Raw genomic sequence first — 6000 nt, 5'->3', positions numbered from 1 at the left:
ATTGTAAATATTACAAATAGGACATTTGCAGGAGGTTTGGTCTCAGATTCAGACACGCGTGGCTCGAACAAACTACAATAGCTCTATGGGGCCGGCTATAGTGCACGCAACTGCGCAAGAGCGACAGCACGCAGAATTTTGAGCCGACAAATAATTTGGTTTTTTAGCACCACGGCCACATCATGGCCGTGTCACGTGAGCGGTTCAGGCAATAAGGACGAACCAGGCTGGTGACGTCACAGCCACGCCTCCCCATCAGAGTGCAGGGATCGCTCGAGCAACAGGCGCACGCGATGCCACGCGCTCCATTGTGCGCCCGTCCATACTATAAACAGTAACAAACTATAAGCCTTAGTAGTATATATATATAGTACTATAAACGATGCCTTAGTAGTGTCTGAAGATTCTTCCTTTTATTGAAGTAACTTTGACAAACTGCTTGTTTCTCTGGAAGCACCAGATAACAATAGTATGAATAGAGGCTGTTACTTTAAGGTGTGCATTGCCTAACTCACTTCTTTTGGTAATTAATCACAATAAACATGCATTCCCCAAATCTGCACATTTCATTTACTTCAAAAGTATCAGACATTAAAAAAAAAAAAACATGCCAGCAAAGCACATTTGTGTGGATTGTTTGATAGGATTATGCAAACATTTAAAAAAAACTTTACTGAATAGGACTGCTAAACTTAAATGTGTCCTGGAAATATTGAATCATTAACCCCTTTGGTTCTGCATTTATAGTAGAGCTATGAGGATATTATATCATCTTGCACATGCTTACGAAAAAAACACATTTACATACACAGATATTCAATAAAATGACTGTAATTTGGGCATAAGCATTGTGTAAAGAGGCTGGGCTCCTCCCAGCTAACCCGTCTGTGTAGAGTATTTGTTTAATCCTTCCTTCAGGCAGCAACAAGTGCTAGCAACCTTACTCCAATACAAAAGCAGGAGAATGTTTTTCCTGGAGACATAAACGTCAAGTTAGACAAAGACTGGTGAGTGAGCACATTATTTTATTGCATTCTTTGATGTTTATTAAATCAACTTTTTTTAGATATGGCAATTTTTTTCACTGCTCTATCATGTAATATTTTAAAATGTTTCATATGTTAACTCACCTTACACACGTGCGTCATTTTCACAGCTCAATACAGCATTAGGAAATTGTTTTCAAAGATCATTGAATGGGCACAAAGCAAAAACAAACATTCTGTATAGAGAGAACCTGCTCAGATAAATATCCTAGCTAACTTCTTTTAGATATTTCTCGTGACATAACGCGAGAATTAAAAATAGCAAACAATGTGAAAATAAATTCACAACGTACTGTAACTACAACTAAAAGTATGGGGCAGATAATAGAGATATATATTTGATCCCAGCTGAAAATTCATACATTATATACTTTTTAGTGAAGACTCAAGGATGCACAACCGATAACTTAGCAAATATCTTGGGTGCACTGTAGAAAGAGTTTCAAAACATGTCTTCGTAAAGGTCTATGTACTTTACAGGACCGAATCACTTGCCATGTTAAACTAAACTTTTATTTTTTTATTACACTGGTTGGCTTTTTCTCTTAGTTTTCTTCACGTACATTATATAATATACAGTACATTTAGTCATAAAACAACAAATCCATTGTTTTCTATGATTGAAAAAAAATAGTAATTTTTTACCTACCCTACCACTAGAAATATATTGAATAATAAAGTACAAAAAGAGGGTAAGTATCACTGAAAAGGGTATACAGAACAGTGTGTACTAATATTTTTGAATTCTAAATCACTTGTTAATACTGTATCTAAGGGTGAGTCCATGGTGACTCCAGCCGTGCGATAGGGTTGCCAGGTGTCCGGTTTTCACTCGGACAGGCCGGTAATTCCGTTGCCTGTCCGGTATAAAATCGGAGGTAATGGTATTACCATTTTTGCGGTGGCGGAGGGCAGCACGTGGGCAGGCAGTGCAGAGAGTAGCACTGAGGCCTCGTTCAGGTGCCAGCTGCAGGTTGGAGGGAGGGCGGGAGGGCGGCAGTGAGGCAGTTTGCTGGGCGATCTGTTTTTATCCCCCAGCAGACTTTTCAGCGTTGAGGAGGGGGCGGGGTTACACACGGCAGGTTAAGTATCAAGGCTGCAGTCATGAAATCATTCTCAAGAATGATTTCATTGGCTGCCGAGGTCCCTGTGACGCTGCTGCAGCTCCAAAAAACGAAATTTTCGTTTATTCAAACTGTAGCCAGCTTCAACTCCTGGCTTCGGAGACAGGGCAGCTGCTACCCTGACAACCAGTATTCAAATTGAATACTTTGTTTCTCACGGCAGCACGCACTGCAGCACGCCCTCCCTCCGAAGCCAGCACCCTGAACGAGGCCTGAGACTGAGGGCGGGCAGGAGCACTCGTGTCTGTGTTTGTCTGTGTGCAGCCTGTCCCTGATTGGAGGAGCGAAGGGCCAATCAGAGGACAGCAGGGGCGGAGCCCACACCCCGGCGGCCCAGAGAAGTCTGTGTGACTGTCCTAACTGGCAATAAGGTAAGGACACAGATTGGGGGGTGGGGGCCCGGGTGAGAGGATGGGGGGGCAGGGTGAGATGGTGACAGGATGTGGGGGCCATGGTGAGATGGTGACAGGATGGGGGAGCAGGGTGAGATGGTGACAGGATGGGGGGGCAGGGTGAGAGGATGGGGGGGCAGGTTAGAGGATGGGGGAGCAGGGTGAGAGGATGGGGACAGGGTGAGATGGTGACAGGATGGGGGGGTGAGATGGTGAGAGGATGGGGGGGGTGATATGGTGACAGGATGGGGGGGCAGGGTGAGATGGTGACAGGATGGGGGGGCAGGGTGAGATGGTGAGAGGATGGGGGGTGAGATGGTGAGAGGATGGGGGGGGGGCAGGATGAGATTTTGACAGGATGGGGGGCACGGTGAGATGGTGACAGGATGGGGGGGTGAGATGGTGAGAGGATGGGGGGGCAGGATGAGATGGTGAGAGGATGGGGGGGCAGGGTGAGATGGTGAGAGAATGGGGGGGTGAGATGGTGAGAGGATGGGGGGGTGAGATGGTGACAGTATGGGGGGGCAGGGTGAGATGGTGACAGGATGGGGGGGTGAGATGGTAAGAGGATGGGGGGCAGGATGAGATGGTGACAGGATGGGGGGGGGGCAGGGTGAGATGGTGACAGGATGGGGGGGCAGGGTGAGATGGTGAGAGGATGGGGGGTGAGATGGTGAGAGGATGGGGGGCAGGATGAGATGGTGACAGGATGGGGGGGGGCAGGGTGAGATGGTGACAGGATGGGGGGGGCAGGGTGAGATGATGACAGGATGGGGGGGGGGTGAGATGGTGAGAGGATGGGGGGCAGGATGAGATGGTGACAGGATGGGGGGGGGCAAGGTGAGATGGTGACAGGATGGGGGGGCAGGGTGAGATGGTGAGAGGATGGGGGGGCAGGGTGAGATGGTGAGAGGATGGGGGGGTGAGATGGTGAGAGGATGGGGGGTGGGTGAGATGGTGAGAGAATGGGGGGGTGAGATGGTGAGAGGATGGGGGCAGGGTGAGATGGTGACAGGATGGGGGGGCAGGGTGAGAGGATGGGGGCAGGGTGAGAGGATGGGGGGGCAGGGTGAGAGGATGGGGGGGCAGGGTGAGAGGATGGTCGGCAGGGAGAGATGGTGAGAGGATGGGGGGGGCAAGGTGAGATGGTGAGAGGATGGGGGGCAGGATGAGATGGTGAGAGGATGGGGGGGCAGTGTGAGATGGTGAGAGGATGAGGGGGGTCAGGGTGAGATGGTGAGAGGATGGGGGGCAGGATGAGATGGTGAGGATGGGGGGGGCAGGGTGAGATGGTGAGAGGATGGGGGCAGGATGAGATGGTGAGAGGATGGGGGGGCAGGGTGAGAGGATGGGGGGGCAGGTTAGAGGATGGGGGGCAGGGTGAGAGGATGGGGGACAGGGTGAGATGGTGACAGGATGGGGGGGTGAGATGGTGAGAGGATGGGGGGGTGATATGGTGACAGGATGGGGGGGCAGGGTGAGATGGTGACAGGATGGGGGGGCAGGGTGAGATGGTGAGAGGATGGGGGGGTGAGATGGTGAGAGGATGGGGGGGGGCAGGATGAGATTTTGACAGGATGGGGGGGCACGGTGAGATGGTGACAGGATGGGGGGGGAGATGGTGAGAGGATGGGGGGGCAGGATGAGATGGTGAGAGGATGGGGGGGCAGGGTGAGATGGTGAGAGAATGGGGGGGTGAGATGGTGAGAGGATGGGGGGGTGAGATGGTGACAGTATGGGGGGGCAGGGTGAGATGGTGACAGGATGGGGGGGTGAGATGGTCAGAGGATGGGGGGCAGGATGAGATGGTGACAGGATGGGGGGGGCAGGGTGAGATGGTGACAGGATGGGGGGGCAGGGTGAGGTTTGTGAGAGGATGGGGGGTGAGATGGTGAGAGGATGGGGGGCAGGATGAGATGGTGACAGGATGGGGGGGGCAGGGTGAGATGGTGACAGGATGGGGGGGGGGCAGGGTGAGATGATGACAGGATGGGGGGGGGGGTGAGATGGTGAGAGGATGGGGGGCAGGATGAGATGGTGACAGGATGGGGGGGGGCAAGGTGAGATGGTGACAGGATGGGGGGGGCAGGGTGAGATGGTGAGAGGATGGGGGGGCAGGGTGAGATGGTGAGAGGATGGGGGGGTGAGATGGTGAGAGGATGGGGGGTGGGTGAGATGGTGAGAGAATGGGGGGGTGAGATGGTGAGAGGATGGGGGCAGGGTGAGATGGTGACAGGATGGGGGGGCAGGGTGAGAGGATGGGGGCAGGGTGAGAGGATGGGGGGGCAGGGTGAGAGGATGGTCGGCAGGGAGAGATGGTGAGAGGATGGGGGGGGGCAAGGTGAGATGGTGAGAGGATGGGGGGCAGGATGAGATGGTGAGAGGATGGGGGGGCAGTGTGAGATGGTGAGAGGATGAGGGGGGTCAGGGTGAGATGGTGAGAGGATGGGGGGCAGGATGAGATAGTGAGGATGGGGGGGGGTAGGGTGAGATGGTGAGAGGATGGGGGCAGGATGAGATGGTGAGAGGATGAGGGGGGCAGGGTGAGAGGATGGGGGGCAGGATGAGATGGTGTGAGGATGGGGGGCAGGATGAGATGGTGACAGGATGGGGGTCAGGATGAGATGGTGACAGGATGGGGGGGTCAGGGTGAGATGGTGAGAGGATGGGGGGGGGTCAGGGTGAGATGGTGAGAGGATGGGGGGGGTCAGGGTGAGATGGTGAGAGGATGGGGGGCAGGGTGAGATGGTGAGAGGATTGGGGGGGGGTCAGGGTGAGATGGTGAGAGGATTGGGGGGCAGGGTGAGATGGTGATAGGATGGGGGGGCAGGGTGAGATGGTGAGAGGATGGGGGGGCAGGGTGTGATGGTGAGAGGATGGGGGGCAGGGTGAGATGGTGACAGGATGGGGGGGCAGGGTGAGAAGGTGAGAGGATGGGGGGGGCAGGGTGAGATGGTGAGAGGATGGGGGGGGGGCAGGGTGAGATGGTGAGAGGATGGGGGGGTCAGGGTAAGATGGTGAGAGGATGGGGGTCAGGGTCAGATGGTGAGAGGATGGGGGGGCAGGGTGAGAGGATTGGGGGCAGGGTGAGATGGTGAGAGGATGGGGGGGCCAGGGTGAGATGGTGACAGGATGGGGGGGTCCAGGGTGAGATGGTGACAGGATGGGGGGGGGGCAGGGTGAGATGGTGAGAGGATTGGGGGGCAGGGTGAGATGGTGACAGGATGGGGGGGGGCAGGGTGAGCTGGTGAGAGGATGGGGGGGCCAGGGTGAGATGGTGACAGGATGGGGAGGGTCCAGTGTGAGATGGTGACAGGATGGGGGGGTGCAGGGTGACATGGTGACAGGATGGGGGGGGCAGGGTGAGATGGTGACAGGATGGGGGGGGCAGGGTGAGATGGTGAGAGGATGGGAGGGCAGGGTGAGATGGTGACAGGA

At 54.4% G+C, this 6000-nt stretch overlaps 1 protein-coding gene across 1 annotated transcript in view; it reads left to right on the top strand.

Moving 5' to 3' along the window:
* The first annotated feature begins 951 nt into the window (after positions 1 to 951).
* The window catches only part of LOC142470750 (uncharacterized), a 347019-nt gene continuing 341970 nt past the window's right edge, over positions 952 to 6000 (top strand). The window contains exon 1 of the mRNA XM_075577441.1: positions 952 to 1007. The gene's annotated coding sequence lies outside the window, so the exon portion shown is untranslated. The remainder of the gene's footprint in view (positions 1008 to 6000) is intronic.

Source organism: Ascaphus truei, chromosome 1, assembly GCF_040206685.1.
Source record: "Ascaphus truei isolate aAscTru1 chromosome 1, aAscTru1.hap1, whole genome shotgun sequence".
Classification (NCBI taxonomy): domain Eukaryota; kingdom Metazoa; phylum Chordata; class Amphibia; order Anura; family Ascaphidae; genus Ascaphus; species Ascaphus truei.
This window is presented reverse-complemented; position numbering and strand designations above follow the sequence as displayed.